This window comes from Mastomys coucha, unplaced genomic scaffold, assembly GCF_008632895.1.
Source record: "Mastomys coucha isolate ucsf_1 unplaced genomic scaffold, UCSF_Mcou_1 pScaffold20, whole genome shotgun sequence".
Taxonomy (NCBI): Eukaryota; Metazoa; Chordata; class Mammalia; order Rodentia; family Muridae; genus Mastomys; species Mastomys coucha.
In genome coordinates, this window is record NW_022196903.1 from 97,021,517 (window position 1) to 97,039,426 (window position 17,910).

Genomic DNA, 17,910 nt, shown 5'->3' on the forward strand with positions numbered 1-17,910 from the left:
TTCACTCATTCATTCATTCATTCATTCATTCATTCATTCATTCATTATCCATTCATTCAAACTCATTAGTTTGAAGGCAGTGTAGAAAAATAAGCCATATACCTAATGTTTTTTCCAGGTCAGATATGATTCAGGGAGCTTTCCTTGTTCTAATTGTTCCTTCCAAAGTAGGTGTATCAAACTATTTCACAGAAGAGAAAACATAGTGAAAAGCCCATAGTTGATCAGGGCAAAGATGGGCAGGAAATGTATCAGATTTCCAAGTTTATGGTACTCTACAGTAAGAATAGCTTCTGAAACAGTCTTACAAAAATTAAATTTATCAACTACATCACCATTGTAAGAGATAATTAAGAGAGTATTAGACAGACATGAACCCTCTTATTGGTTGTCCAAAGCAGAGTGTTCAGCCCTGAAACCATATAAACATAAACAACAAAAATAGACTCAAGGATTTGTATTTATATATACCTGTGGATACGTATACTACATATATATATATATATATATATATATATATAGCAAAAATAATGAAAGGAAAAGGGGCTATGAACTTTAGGGGGCATTTGGAAATTCTTTGGGGCACTAGAAGGGGCTGAAGGGAGGAAAGGGAGTGGGGTATGTTATATAATTCTATTCTGATTAAAAGCATGTTTTTCAAAAGCTAGTGTTTATACAAATTTGGGACAATACTGTGGCTGAAGCAAGATCCTGGAATTTTAAAGATTCTCTCCTTGAAGATCAGCATTGATAGAATATAGGGAGAAATGGAACAAAAGAAGTAGAGGGAAGCAAAATAAAGTAAGAGATTACTTAAACATCTTGAATCTCTACGTGCCAGAATTTGTATTTACAGTTGCTTTGTTTTGAGCGGGCACAGACTTTCACCTTCTGTGTAGTCTGCATAGTTCCAGGCTTTGCAGGTGAAAATAAGTGCGAGGTATTTGATATGCAGTGTGTCTCTTCTCTGTGAAGCAATCCAGCTGAAAAGGAGAGAACTGCACTTCAGACTTCATACGTTTTATCCCTTGGCAACCTACTGTCACGAGATTACAAACACTAAGGCTGTTAGACTAATGGAAGTAAATATTGTAAAAGCTGTGAAAGATGTGGTAAAATATTCACTCTTTCGTATAAGAATAATTTACCGAGCACCCACTATGTGCTAGGTGCTGTGATATGTATAAGCTTGGGAAAAGAAACAGCCTCTTCTTTCCAGAAGAAAGTGATTAAAGATGGACTACTGTACAATGGACTATAAAATAACATAATCAGTAGGTTTGGTGAATGTTTAACAAGTAGCTCTTCAGGAAAAACAGGGACAGAATTGTATCATTTGAAGTTATTTTGCTGTGGATAAATATTCCTAACACAGCTGATATCAAGTTACCAACATTGTTTCAGTGAATGTAGAGTGAGGATTTGACTAGCTAATATAAGCAGTACTAGCCAACTCCACACAACATGCCACATTGCGTTATGCCAGTGGCTGGTTCTCATCCTGTGTGTGGGTCATGACCCCTTTGGGGGTTGAATGATCTTTTCACAGGAGTCTCCTAAGACCATTAGAAACCACAGATATCTATATTATGATTAATAGTGGTAAAAATGCCATTATGAAGTAGCATAGTATTTTTACTATGCAACTACATAATTCCAAAAATAATTTTATTGTTGAGGTCACCACAACATGAAGAACTATTAAAGGGTCACAGCATTAAGAAGGTTGAGGGACACTGTATCTTGTGTCATGCATGTATCCTCTTGTATTAACATCTACATACACATACACACACACCAATATTATTTAAAATTATATAAATATTATATAGTGCAATTATGATGATATGATGTATTAAGATGTTTAAGTTTGGGGTTCAGAATAGTATAACTTTAACTGTTGATACCTACTGTATAATTCAGTACTGCCTTTATCCTTGTATACCCCTATTTACATACCTACCAATAGAAGAATTCATCACCTTGGGTTCCTTGAAGTATAAACATTGAAATGCTTAGGTCAGTTGGTCATTACAAAGTAGATACCTAATGCATACTAGGTGCTCTATGCAATTTTCTGAATGCATGAGTGAGTAGATAGCAAGTAACAGCATCACTTCAGTCTAAAGCAGATGGTCATAAGGCCCTAGAGAAGGAGAAAATTAAATGCATTGCACACTAATGAATATTTGACAAATGAAAAAGAGAGAAAGATTAAAATTGTGCCTGGAACCTCAGTAGGAGTTCAGTAAGCTGAGCAAGCAGAGACTGTTTCTGGATAGGTACACTGGTTTGTGGTCTTACTGCAGCTATTGGTTCTTATATTGGTAATTTGTATTTAACTCTGATACATTTACTTTTTTTCAAAATTTTCAAAATGAACTAAGAGCATCCACACACTGACTGCTTCTGCTGGGAATCTATGACTGTCCCCTTGCAGATGATAACCAAGTTCTGACAACCTTTCACAAGGCTTTTGTGAAGTTCTCTGGGCATCACATTGACTTCTTTTACCAATCGCCTTTATTTATTAAATCCATGGAAGCTGAGCTAGTAGATGTATTAATGACGAGACCTGATCTCTATTGTGTTTTACTGAGATTCCATTTTAGCTGCAGAAATGCTGAATGCCTGCTGGTGAAATGCAATTTCTCGAGTACCACATATTAAAGGACATCATATTTCATCTCTCCATGCCTGAGGTTTATCCAAACAAAGGAAATGGGTTGTTACCAAGGAAAGCATAATTCAAAATTCCAATTATAACTGTTAAACCACATGTGAAATTACTTTTAATAATTAAAAATGGCTCTTGCCACTTGGCAATCTTGGCTCAATATTACGTCTGCTGCCATTTTAAGGAGAACTAATAATCCCTAGTAAATCCCGATGACCTTAATTGTCTTCGTGGCCACCCTTCGGTGACCTTTATCGCTTAGATGGTTAAAATCTAAAATAAATGATACTAATATATCTGCCTGGCAAGGGCATTGTGTGCATTTCTACTATGAATCCATTGTTTCCAAAATGCCTTTTCTCTGATGAGTTGAGCTTGCTTTGGGGAAAAGACTTATTATGGGTATATTTTTAAATTCACATTTTCAAGTGCAAAGGGAAGAAAATGTCAATAAGAAAATAGTTGTATGGAAGCATAGGCTAAAAAAGGAAAATAAGGGCTGCTGCAAAGAAACAAAAGTGCACGAGAGGATTAGCAATTATAAAGTTCACTGCTAAAACACAATCGTAGCAATCAACCATGAAGAAGCAGAAAAAAGCAGCTCATCTACCATCAGACGCAAGCAGTGAGTGTAAATATTTGCACCATGGACAATATTTCCCTGTGCTAGTGACTGTCTGAGGTTTAAAGAGCTTGTACCAACAAGAGCACAAGTCAGTGTATGAGTAGTGTCAGCTGCTTACCAACAGAGTCAGATTTTATAGCTGCATCTGTGAATACACTCAGTCCCAAATCTGTTGTTGCTCTCTTTGGATTTGTACAAGCAATATAGGCATCATGAATAAAAATGTTCCTTGTGTTTTGTAAAAATGGATTTGACTTTCATATTATTGTGGTTAAAATTTCCCCTTAATTATGGCTCATTGTTCTAGGGAAAAGCTACTCTTGCATGCATACATTCATTCACTGAGTCGCAATATGCATTCAAAAAGTTTTCCCACTGTTTATTATCGATAGTGGTATAATATTTTTAAAATACACAGATGGCTATGTTCTTTCTTATTTTCTAAAGTCAATGCACATTGGAAACTGTATAGAAAAGGTAAATTTTGTTGTGAATTAGAAACTGAAACGACATACATATATAATAGGTTAATAGAAATAAGCTGCTGGGCAGTGGTGGCACATGCCTTTAATCCCAGGACTTGGGACTCAGAGGCAGGCGAATTTCTGAGTTCGAGGCCAGCCTGGTCTACAGAACAGCCATGGCTACACAAAGAAACCTTGTCTCAAAAAAAAAAAAAGAAAGAAAGGAGAAGAAATGAAAAGAAAAAGAAATTAACCACTTACAGTATTTTAAAACGACTACCTGCGTGAGGAACACAAAAAGGGAGAACGATTGGCCGATTTGCTCCTTTCACTCTCTGAACACAGGCATCACAAATAGGCAAGATTTTCCTAGAGTTCTAAGCAACACTGATCAGGAATCCCTCATCAGCCATTGTTTGTGGTACCAAAGGAAAGCTAACACTTCTGGCTCCTAGTAGTCAAGTATAAACCCAAACTAGAGCACTTTATTAAAGCAACTGCACCTCTATTAATTGTGAAACAAATGACTTCCAATTGCTTGATTCACATAACACTTTCCATGACGTAGAAGTTCCTTGCTTGAAGTTTCAAGAAAACTTAATTGAGCTAGCCTAGCATATGGGTGTCATTATGTTTTATTCCAGGTTTCTCTGTACACAATTTTTTGTCCACATTGGTCTCCTTTCTGTGATATTGACAGGGTACACCTTTGTCCCTCAAAGGCTTTGTCTTTGCTGGTAGTACCTCTATAGAGAGCTGCAAACAGTTAACACATACTTGTCTGTTTAGATCTCAGTTTTAGACACCATGGCAAAGGGAGTTGCCTAGAACATCTCAGTCCCTCCACATTCTCTCTCCTACTCTCTCTTAAGAGTGGCAAGTGTTGGTATGTAGTATTTATACCAGTTGATTATCTGTCTTTTCTTCCAGAGTAGAATTTCCATGGGAAGGGATTCCTTTCTTACTATTTACCTAAAACACTCATACATCACCAATAACAATAATCTCTTTGATTGTCTGTGTAGTCAGACTTCAAAACTGCCTGCTGTTCCTTATTTCCAGGGTTACTTTTCAAGGGGTGACCTTTGTTTCCAATGTTATGTTGTGGAAATTATAACATAGAACATCCAGGGTCAGTCCATAACCCTACCTCTATTTTGGGTAGCTCAATGCCAGGGGAGTAAAACATCCTGGAAACTGAACAAGCTACCACGGATGTTTCAGGAATTACAGTTCTGACATAATTAATTGATTATAGTATTATAAGAGACTGTGCTAGCACCATATAAACAGGTTTCTTCTGATTCTTGACTTCAAATAATTCATACGAGATTCTGGACATCTATTTGGTCTAAGATGCTAGATTTGGGAGTCAGTTGCTGTATAAGAGTACACTAATGCACACATACAATGATAACAGCTAGCTTTTGTTCTTAAAGCAGCGTTCTTTAGATGGCAGGCCATTAGCATTTGTTGCTGTATTAATGAATAGCAGAGTGGCTGAAGAGAACTCCTTCATTTCCTTTAATTGCATTTAAATGAAGACTAATGATAACTTCTGTGAAAGATATAAGATATAGCTACTTTTAAAATTAGGTTTATTTTGCTAAAGATAGCCCTGATGGAATCAATATTAAGTACTTGAATCATTGGTTTGGCCTATGGTTGCTCTTTTATTGAATTCTAGATTTCTTTGTCTTAACAGAGAAAATGGTCAGGAAGGCTTTATTTTGATTTCTTTTTTTTTCCCCTCTTCACTTAAAGGGCTTTGATTTCTATTTGCCTTCTCATTTTTCCTTTGTTTTTTTCTCTATGTGATAACCAATTATTCTTGGTGCTCTTTTAAATTCTGCCATTTTCCTTAAGGAAAAAAAAAAGTTCTCACATTGTGATTCAATATGGAATTCTATGTACACATTTCTTACAACTGAATGTATAACTTTCTTGAAATAGCCTGACTCTAGCCATTCATAGCAATAAAAGAGGGGCTTGCTGTGATCATCGTGTAGCTCCAGAAAGACCACACCATGCCAAACAGTTCCACTTGAGGTTTATTGAGATAGAAAAGGGAAAGGTGGGAGCAGAAAGAGAAAGGTAAGAAGAAAGAGAGAGATCAGAGGGGCCTTCCTTTATATATGAATGCTGACTTAGCCACAGGTAAAGGTGGGAGGTGAGCCAAGTGGATTCTGGGAATATGGTGGCTGTTGCCTTGGCAACAGTTGTGCAGGTCGTGCTGTCACCTGTGTGATGTCACAGGTTTTAGAGGTCTTGATATCAACAGAGCTCACAGCCAGAGTCCAACATGGAGAGCATCTCTTTGGAGTAGAAGAGTGGTACAGAAGAAATGAAGGTAGTACAAAAGTCCCCCAAGCATTTGTATTATTAACTGGGATTCAAGTTTAAATCATAGGGTAACATATCTGGTCCACTGGTAGAGGACAGCTTTTCTTCATTATGTTTTTCCTCTTTAAACAGTCTGACTATGTTTCAAACATTTGGTTTCCTGGTTACTATGAGATTCTTTTCATTAACAGTAATCCGACATTTTCATTCTATCAGAATGCTTTTCATGGACAGCAAGCCTTGCTGCAAATGAGTTTTCATGTTAGGAAATTTTACTTTATTCTCCAGTCACAGAGGTGCTTTGGTTGCCAATCTTCGATGGAGAGGCACTTTGAAATGTGTGAGTCATTTTCCTTTAATGGCATTTCATACTTTGGATTCTCATTTTTATACAGAATATGGGTCATCATTAAGATCAGTGCCATTTTGATTTCTTGTAATATCAAATTTCACACGGAGAATGTTTAAGCCTCAATAGTCTTTGAATATGAGTTCACATTTCAAAACAAAAATAGAATGGGGAAAACAGTAGGTACAGCGGGGATTATAACTTTATTTTTACCATAAAGAGGAACAATACAATTGGCAGGCATGGGCATGTTCCTCTCCCAGTCTTGTATTATTAATGATCGTTATATGACCATGCCGTACACATTAGCAATGGAAACAGAAATATCAAAATATATAGCATCATTGGCACCATCTTACAAGTAGTAAAGCAGAAAGAAACATTAGGGTTATTAATCATTGATAGTGCATCAATGAGAGATTAGCATTTTGCATTGTGCAGTGATATTAAACTCTCAGTTACCACAGATTCTCAATAGCTACACTGTTGACATTTTGGGTTGGATAGTTTTTCCTCACTAGGGGACTGTGCCATGTGCTGTTGATTATATATGTGCTGCATACCTGGCCCTTGTTGCTAGTGGCATCACAGCAATATTGACAAAAGTTGTCAAATGTCCTATGGAAGAAAACACAGATGCACAGTAACTCATCTCTACTCAAAAATGCCCACATGATGACAAACCAGCAGCACTCACCAAGAGAGAAGCATAAGTTTGCAAGGGCCTCTAAATGACATGTGAACCATTTTCATATTTTGAATAGAACTTGCAGACATTGCTAAAAGTAAAAATTTGCCTGCAATTACACAACTGGATATGTGCCATGGTTGAAGTTTGATGTTTACTGGTAGGCATGTGTCTTTTCTTCCCACCAAAGATAACTCAATCTCCACCATGGGTGGATGTCCATCTTACTTTCTTGAAAATCCCCAACCTTTAAATCTTTTTTATTCATGGAAATAACCAATGCTTCTGCTATGAAAGTGCCCCAATCTCTGGCCGAGTAATGATTGATTCCTTCCAGCTTGTAAGACATGGAAATCTGCACATCCAGGAGTGTGTTTGTTGTGCTCAAAGACTGGTGTATGTTTAAAGAGTAAGCTTTAATGTACACAGAATGTATAAATGTGCAGAATCTAGTTTTATTGCCTATATTTAAACTTTCACCCAAATTACTAGCTAAGTGACCTTGACCAAGTAATTCTCCCAAATAACTTCTATAAGAAGGAAATGTGTTTGTTTGTTTGTTTGTTTTGGAAAAATATGGCCTGGCTGCAATTTAACTTCATTCATCAGGCTGCCATAATAATGAAACATATTTACTGGGATTTGAGCGCAATTTCTTATGTGCAGAAAGCACTGTCTAAATGCAAGCCAGTTGTAGCTTCTGTTAGTATGTTTTATAATATAAGCTGAACAATGTTGGGAACCATGAGAGCCCTGAGATAAACATCCTGCCCCAGCTAATTGGGAACCCTGAGATTAACATCCTGCCTGACAATCACAAGGATGAGAACCCTGAGATTAACATCCTGCCTGACAATCACAAGGATCTGGCTTGGCCCTGGGAAAGGAGCATTCACGGAAATCCACCCCCTCCCCACCTGTCACCCTAGAGTTCAACCCCAGAAGATTTTGTAACCTTCCATCTAACCTCCTTCCTCTTCCCCTCCCCTCCAAGATTTTTGCTTTAAATATGCTCTGCTCCACTAAGTAAACGACTTTTGACAAGCAATGCTTCCTTGAGTCCTGTCTTCTCTCTTGCCCGTTCTTATTCCAGGTTTTCAGGTTGTGGTCCTCCTCATTCCCCCGAATAATTTGACCTGCAGGCCAGGTCAGAACAATATGCAGATATATTTTTCTAAAACACCTAACAAAAAGACCACACAGAAAATAAAGGTCCAAGACCCATAAGTGGAAGCATTCCCAGATATCACCAAGACTAAGAAAGAGCATGTGAAAATAATCAAGAAATTCATAAGAGGAATAGTTCCTAGCTATCATCAGGTCTATGAAAGACCATAATAAAATAACCAAGAAATTTTATTCTATGTAAGAGACATTGGGGCTGGAGAGGTGGCTCAGCAGGTGAAGTTACTTGCCACCAAGCCTGATGACCTGAGTAACATGCCTAGGTCATGATGGAAGGAGAAATCTAATTCCTCAAGTTGTTCTCTGATCTCTATACCAACACTGCAGCACACACACACACACACACACACACACACACACATACACACACACACACACACACACGAACACATCCACAAACACACACACAATGAATAATTAAAAGTGATTATTATTTTGAAAAGGAAAATGTCATTAAAGTACACAACTAATAGGAATTGGTATCATTTAAAAGCAGACATAAAGAAGATCATTTTAATTTGGACCCGAAATAATATACATTAATAAACATTAGTAAAAATGTAAAAAACATAATATTTTCTAGAGTTTACTCATTAAATTACTGCAGGGTGCCAATACATTTTTCATGACTCCAGCCTTCGCCATATTGACTCAGTAATACAATGAGAATTGCATGAAATCTTTGCCCTTGCCCACATCTCAGGACTCTGAACCATTAATAAAATACAATGAGAAGTCTAAGTCTAAATATGCATATGTTTAATATGCATTATCATTGGGAAAAGATGATGAATGTCATGCCATCTCTCTGCAGGCTCTAAAATGAGAATTTGAATGAGGAGTGGGAGAACAATACAGAAGAGCATGAACTTGAGACTTTGAAATCATTTCAATTTTTTTTCCAGTAACCCTAGAGCTCTGGATAGCAAATAAAAATGATAAGACTGTCAATTTTATTTAGTCTGTTGGTACTGTGCATCTGGGAATAGCAGAATACATAATCTGGTTATGTTACCTATTAAAATTCATTGGTATCCACAAGAGAAGTCTTGGCTCTTAGATTTTGTAGAAAATGTAGACTAAGGGTCTTCTACCATGGCATGAGTTAGATTTAATACTTTCTTTGAAAATGGCAAAATAATAAACTTCACTATATGTGCACCAAGGAATACTACATTATAAATACTGTTTTTCAAAACAAGGAAAAGTAATGACTATGCTGTTGAAATGAGCAACAATTGAAGTCCTGCTGTTCGCCAAGCCAAATGCCCTGCTCCCTTGCATAATAAACAGGAAGCCCTCATTGTTTGTCATCTTGTTATTCACTGTCATGATAATTTCTCATGTGAAATAAATTAGTCCTTGCCTCTTTTTAAAGAATATTAAGGAATAGAAAAGACATTGAGTTTGAAATTAAACAAGTTTAAATATGTTACTTTATATAAGCTATGTGAACTTAAATAAAATATAGGCTTTGAGTCCACAAAGCAGAGCTAAAAGTGCCCTGTTCATGCACCCTCCTCTGAGAGTCACACTGAGAATGAATGAAGAACGTCAGTGTCTGTGGCTTGCTCTGCTTAATGGGAAGCATGTGCAAAGGTAAAATATTATTGAGAGGAGGAAGGATACTGACATTATCCCTCAATTTAGACATGTCTAAGCATGGCTGGTAAATGGCACAGCAAACCTCTCTGGATGCTATTTGCACAAACAGGCATGGTGTCTCATGGAGCTGATGTCATGGAAGAGAAAACGCTGTGTAAGGCATGATACTCTACACCCAGGAAGAAATCACAAAAGGTATAGCTACCCATTAGGGAAAACAGTGATTATGAAACCATTATCAAAAGCTTTCACTTTGTTTTCTGCCCCTACCCTTTGGATCTCGTGTATATGACTGGGATGGGTACTAGGATCATTCTGGAAGATCTGAGAGGACTTTTCCTTGCCTTCCTAACTTTTAGAGTTACCTTCATTTCTTGGTTCATGGCTTCCTCTTGTTGACATTAACACCTCTACTTCTGTGATAAAACTCACCTCCTATGATTTCAACTCCATGGATGCTAATTAGATGGACCCTGTCATTATATTGAATCCACAAGGATCCTCAAAGAAAATCTTATTTCAATGCAAAGGCCCAATGCTCTATAAGATAATGTGTTCTTTTGTGCTGTGTATTATGATGAGGATGTATCTTTAAGGACATTTTTCTTATATCAAAATGTGGCCTTACCAGGATCCTTAACTCAGAAGAAGGATAACTGTTCATTTTATTTTATTTTTATGAAAATAGATAAGCTAGTTAGTTTATTGTCACCTTGACACAGCATGAGTCACCAGGAAAGAGGAAATCTCAACTGAGATTATCTTTGTACTAAGGGTGAGAGGGTACAGCCAACTATGGGCAGAACCATTCCTAAACCAGTGGTTCTTGACTGTATAAGAAAGCTAACTGAACAAGTTAGAGTACAAACTAAAAAAAAACAGTTTCCTTCCTTGGTTTCTGTTTAGTTTCTGCTTTCCTTTCTGTTTTGTCATTACTCAATCATGGACTATGATTAGTAGTGTAAACTGAAACAAACTCTTTGTTCACTAAGTTGCTTTCATCATTGTGTTAATCACAAAAGAAGGAAGCAAGCTAGCTAGAAAAATACTCCATTTTTTTATTTCCCTAGATTACTTTCAGAATTTCAACCTGGCATGCCTTTCCCAAACTAGAACAAGAAAATTAGTGAAAACTATCAAGGGATACAGGAAATATTGCAAGAACATTAAGATCAGTACATACAAGTAACAAGTACGTGGTCATGAAAATCTCCTATTTATGGGGAAATTAAAATTAAATTCCTCATTTGTTTCATTTTTTTTTCAAGGCTATATTTCTATGTGTAGCTCTGGCTCTCCTAGAACTAGCTCTGTAGTCTAGGCTGGCCTCAAACTCATAGAGATTCTCTTGCCTCTGCTTCCTGAGTATTGGGACTAAAGGTGAATACCATTACTGGCCAGCAGGAAATTATATTGTCAGTGAAGAGAGACAAACAAACAATGAAAGAAATTGGCATATATTTAAAGAATAAAACCTATAGAATTTGCTTCCAGCTATATGGTAAGTTAGAAGAAGACATAAAAGTCATGAGTTGGACACCTTAAATATAGGGACAGAGCATGGAACACTAGAGATAGGTATACTGCACACAGTGTAGTAATTAAACCTTCCCTAAGTGGCAGCAATTGGTGACAGTAGAGACATGGAAGGTCATGGATAGACTTAGATTGAGACTTGTATTATAATGGGAAAAGAGAAAACAGTGGTCACCACAGATCCAAAAACATGCTTAAAATCATTGTTAGATAAAGACATATAAATAAAAGTGATGTTAACTTTTCCTCACAAAATCAGTAAAAACAAAAGGTCAATAGTAAAAATTAACTGTATGATATAAATTTGGAAAATGGTATACCAATTATTAGCTGCCTTAAATAGATACTGTATCACATAGTATTAATGAGTTTGCAGAGAGAAAAGTATTTTCTTCCATTGTTGGAGAAATCAAATGAAATTGTCCTTAGCTTTTCAGAAAAAAAAAATTGTTCCTATTGTCTCTTAGAATTAAAACTGTGTCATTAGGGCAACTCCATAATTACATATTTAAGTGTAAAAGAAAATGACAGTGATTTTTACATTTAAGTAGATTCAGGAAGCTCACTAGAGCATGCTTGTACTAATGGAAAAAAATCAGACCTCATTTAAATACCTTTAAAATGATCACCCAGTAAATTGACTTTTCATATATATATATATATATATATATATATATATATATATATATCAAGCATTTGTAATATAAAGAAGCTGATGCCTCTGTATATACCAACATATATGGACCTTCAAAATGTATTGGCAAGTAAAAACTGCATTTGATATAGATATAAAAGGTTTGTAAAAATCTTTACAAACTATGTGCATTCACTTCTAAGGATGTAAAAAAGAGCCAAGTTTTCCTAGGACAGAGCTAGGACATTTTTCTGCACCTATATAGCTTGACTATTGTAAAATGATACCGTCTATTGATATATCTTTGTACTTCAAAATGCTCACTTAATAACAAAAGAAATCTATTTAAAAAACTGTGAGATGCCAAGGACATCTTCGCACATATAAGTGCACATTTTTGACAAAATGCTACCCATTGGACAAGGCCTAAGTTTCCTTGATAATTATATGAGATTTTTATTGATGTGAAAATTTGATATATTTCAGGCAAAAGGCTTTTAAAGCATTTTTGAAATGCAAAGCAATGTAACAGTGAAAGACTTAAGGGCTCTATTCAAGTACAGTGCCATAGTACATCAATGCTAGAATGAGACTCCCTGCAAAACTATCTTCATCACTTATTGCATTAGGAGAAACATAGAATATTGAACAAGTAAAAAACAAAAAGACCCTTTCCTGTTGGTGCTGCACACATTTCCTGGATGTCTATGTGTAGTATAGATCAGGTTCAAAGCTTGTGCAAAGAAACAAAGCCTGATTGTCACAGGACTTTAAACACAGTATGAAAAGAATACCAAATGAACAGAAAATAAATTTGTCAGAAGGATGAATACTCGTGTGACAAGTAGTGGCTGACCTTACAAATTTTAAGATTACCACATAAGGAACAAAATGGGCTTGTTTTATGTGCATGAAAAGTATGGAAAATAATAACTACATTCTATAAAATGTATACACCCTTTTTTAAAAAATAAAAGGAATTATTGTTCTACCTGGCGATTGAGACAAAGAGCATTTTTTTTTTTACAGTTGGTGCAGGGTTATCTCCTAGAGGTGATACATTTCTGATCTCCTGTGATCTGGTCAACAAATACCAATGAAAGCATAGGAAGTCACTTCCATCTATAATACACCTACACACAGAAGTACACACAAATACAGAGATGCCACCTGTGTACATGCTTCCACTTATTTTTCTCTCTTTGGTTCACAAGAAATAATTGCAACCCAACCTTGGAATCAAAGTTTCAGATGAGTCAATTAAATACGGAAGAATGTCCTCTAGTATATATAGCCATGCTTTTGGTGACTTATTCTTAGTGGGATGGGTCCAGGAGGTAAGATACCAAGAGCAATCAGGTAAAGTATCAGAGCACATCTATTTTGTTGATTGTAGTGATAATGACACATGGATGAAAGCTGGAAGATCAGATAATACATTCAAGATGCTTGAATGTTGCTTGAATCACTGCTTGTCTAAACTGTGCTAATTCTGAGGGTAGCTCTATCAGCTTGGTTCTATAGCTGACCCTATGGAGGAGAACAGTTCCACAAACTTGTTCGCTTACATGGGGGGCCTTAGGTAGCAATAATTTAGCTTCTCCTGAACTAGAATCATTTTTTTTTATGGAATCTGATATGAAACAGTTAACGATATTGATCCATTTGACAGATTTAGACAGTGAAAGTTAGGAAATGTGAAGAGGATAGAAACAAAACCCCAACAAGTCATTTATTCAGACTTAAATCCAACCCATCTCATTTTAAATCCATGTCTTTTCTTTTCTATTAATTTCCATGTAACAGGAATATGATCCATGTTTGAAATGAAAGGGGTGGAAATTATGTTTCAACCCAGAATAACTGTGTAATTGACCAGTACTCATGTTTGCCAAGAGGCAGTGTGTTCAATCTCAGGAGATGTTACAAAAGCAACATTATAGAAAGAGAACAGTAGATGGATGTCAGAGGCAGATGATTTAAGACTTCTTAAAAGCTGAGGTTCATGACTCAGAGCACACTGGAAGCATTCGGATGGTGTTTATTACACAAACACTATGCACAAGGCAGCGATTTGGGAACCCTGCAGTCTCCTTAAGAAGGTATAATGGAGATACTAAGGAGCTGAGCTAGAAAAAATATGAATAAGAAATATTCTAGGCAAGAAAGAACTAGGCAAGTTTCAGCAAATGTTTCATATGCAAAGGCTTGTAAGATTAAAGCTGACAAGGAACTTTACAAACACATAGGTGCTTGTTTGAAGGAAGGACGTTCAGAAGCCACTCAACTGTGGAACCCATACTTCATACTTTTATTAACGGCAACAGGGCAAAAAACAGAGACTATCTCTGTTTGATTGTAGTAATAATAGTACTAATAGTGGCATAGGATGAAGCTGTAGGTGTTATATGATAACTTAAGGTTTTATTTCTTTGGTGATAATACTGTAAGGATGTCCTCATAATGCATTTTGAATAGGCTTACAACAAATTCATTTGCATCCCCAATTTCCTTCTAACAAATTCTAACTGTTCCTCTGTCTTTTTAATCTATCCCTCAATTTAAAAAGCCTCCAGAGTACACAGGAAACAATAATGAAGAGAAAATAACAAAAAGGACAACAACAAAGATCACAATTCCTGGAAACATACATTGCAGAAGATTAGAGAGGTGATAGAAAAGCAATTATGCACTCACTTTGTGTGACTGGTTAGTACAAAAATGAACTTCAATTATATTGTGAAGAAAATTTTGAAAATATGACCAGAAAAAAAATGCCTTAAGAAGAACTGGAATTTTCAGGGAATTTGTGGAGCAAAATTTGATCCAGGCAGAAGATTCATTCCAAGGAAAATAAATACATAGAGTCAAGGAGTTGAGCTGTATTTGTTACCAGATACAGATAGGGCTGAAGGAAAAAGCAGTAGAGGGAAAAAAAGCAGATGATCTCATCATGTAGAAACCATTGAGAACCTGAGGGTCTAAAGGAGACCTTGTCATTTGGAGGCCTCTAAGGGAGTTGATACAGACTGATGGGGACTAACTTTCAGGAGGTCATTCTAGTAGGCATTAGGTTTGGCAAAGTAAAAGTTTAGATGTGAGATTATAGTCCCTCCACTTCTAGCTTCACTTTATGTGCACTCATATACCTGTGGTCAACTACAGTCTGAAAAGAGCATTGGGAAGCAGAAGACTTGTAAGATTTACTTATTTTGATAACTGTTTTTTTTTTGTTTTTGTTTTTGTTTTTGTTTTTGGTTTTTGGGTTTGTTTGTTTGTTTGTTTCTTCTGAGACAATGGCTCACATTTTAGCACATGCTGCTCTAAAACACACCATGCTGCCCTGGCATCCTTTAGACTTACAGAGTCATCTCACCCACTCAAAAGCCAGGAATACAAGCAGGTTCCCTGATAGCTTGCTTAAGAATGGCTAGGATTTAAATAATTTTCATTAGAATCTGTTGTAATTACTCAATTTATTATTAGTGATCATGAATAATAGCTCCTTGTGTAATTTAAGTATCAAAATTAATGATATATATGTCTGTACATACAGGAAACACAAAACATTACAAGACTTGGTGATAAAGTATCAGAGTCATCGATAATTTCCCCAAGGTTAAGAGGGAACTGTAGTATTTCAGTAATCTGGGCATAATGACTTAGTTCTTTAGTGTGACAAAGCATAGAGAATACGATTATTAAGATTTTAGATTTGATGTAATAAGGGCAAATGCCCCACCATGTTAATAGCAGCCTTATTTATAATAGCCAGAAACTGGAAACAACCCAGATGTCCCTCAACAGAGGAATGGATACAGAAAATGTGGTACATCTACACAATGGAGTACTACTCAACTATTATAAACAACAAATTTATGAAATTCTTAGGGAAATGGATGGATCTGGAGAATATCATCCTGAATGAGGTAACCCAATCACAAAAGAACACACATGATATGCACTCTCTGATAAGTGGTTATTAGTCCAGAAGTTCAGAATACTCGAAGTACAATCCATAAATCACAAGAAACTCAAGAAGAAGGAAGACCAAAATGTAGACACTTCATTCCTTCTTAAAAGGGGGAACAAAATACCCATGGAAGGAGTTGCAGAGACTAACTATGGAGCAGAGACTGAAGGAAGGGCACTCCAGCTTGATATAGCTGTCTCCTGAGAGGCTCTGACAGTACCCGACTAATACAGAAGTAGAGGCTCACAGCCATCTATTGAAGTGAGTATAGGGTCCCCAAAGAAGGAGTTAGAAAAAGGACCAAAGGAGCTGAAGGGTTTGCAGCCCCTTAGGATGAACAACAATATGAACTAACTAGTACCCTCAGAGCTCCCAGGGACTAAACCACCAACCAAGGAGTACACATGGTGGGACTGATGGCACTGGCAGCATGTGTATAGTAGAGGCTGGCCAAGTCGGTCATCAAGGAAAGGAGAGGCCCTTGGCCCTGTGAAGGTACTGTGCCCCAGTGTAGTGGAATACCAGGGCCAGTAAGCAGGAGAGGGTGGGGTGGTGAGCAGGGGGAGGAGGGAGGGAACAGGGGTTTGTTCTTGTTGTTGTTTTTTTTGGGGGGGTTTAGAGGGGAAATTTGGAAAGGAGAAATCATATGACATGTAAATTAAGAGAATATCTAATAAAAATGCAAAAAAAAGATTTTAGATTTGAGCTGAAAAGACTTTCTTATTTTGGAGAACATGATTTTAATATTTTCAACTATTAATATTCAACAAACAGAATAATTATTTTAAGATATACTTCATTGTTATGTCTCCCTTTTCATTTCAGATTTTATTCAATTTAATACTGTCTCTGTGCCCTCTGGTTAGTCTGGCTAATGGTTTATTTATTTTGTTGATTTTCTCAAAGAACCAGCTCCTGGTTTGGTTGATTCTTTGTATAGTTCTTTTTGTTTGTTTTGGTTGATTTCATCCCTGAGTTTGATTATTTCCTGCCAAGGTGTGCTGCCAAGCTGCTAGTGTAAGCTCTCTCCAGTTTCTTATTGGAGGCACTTAGAGCTTTTCTTTTCCTCTTAGCACTGCTTTCACTGTTTCCCATAAGTTTAGGTATGATGTGTCTTCATTTTCATTAAATTCTAAAAAGCCTTTAATTCCTTCTTTATTTCTTCCTTGACCAAGTTATCATTGAATGAAGCATTGTTCAGCTTCCATGTGTATGTATGCTTTCCATTGTTTTTGTTGGTATTTAAGACCAACCTGAGTCCATGGTGATCTAATAGGGTGCATTGAATTATTTTAATCTTCTTGTATCTGTTGAGACCTGTTTTGTTACTGATTACATGGTCAGTTTTGAAGAAGGTAGCATGAGATGCTGAGATGAAGGTATATTGTTTTGCTTTAGGATGAAATGTTCTATAAATACCTGTTAAATCCTTTTGGTTCATAACTTCTGTTAGTTTCACTACATCTCTGTTTAGTTTCTGTTTCCATGATCAGTCCGTTGCTGAGAGTGGGGTGTTGATGTCTCCTCCTATTATTGTGTGTAGTACAATATGTGCTTTGAGTTTTAGTAAAGTTTCTTTTGTGAATGTGGGTGTCCTTGCATTTGGAGCATAGATGTTTAGAATTGAGAGTTCATCTTGGTAGATTTTACCTTTGATGAGTACTAAGTGTCCCTCTTTATCATTAGGGACTAGCTTTAGGAAATGTATAAGGACTGCAAAGGATCAGAAAGGGCAATGTGGTGAAAGTGTTGTCTCACTGTTTGAAGATGGAGTTCATCAGGACTGAAGAGTTATAGTCAGTAGAAAGAAGTACTTGGTTAAGTTCAGCTA

General features: G+C 36.5%; 1 long non-coding RNA gene across 1 annotated transcript; it reads left to right on the forward strand.

Moving 5' to 3' along the window:
* Positions 1-6,031: 6,031 nt before the first annotated feature.
* On the forward strand, positions 6,032-14,980 carry LOC116098280. The gene is made up of 3 exons (XR_004121777.1): positions 6,032-6,116; positions 10,046-10,131; positions 14,676-14,980. It is a non-coding gene; the product is annotated as an uncharacterized LOC116098280 (long non-coding RNA).
* The last annotated feature ends 2,930 nt before the right edge of the window (positions 14,981-17,910 follow it).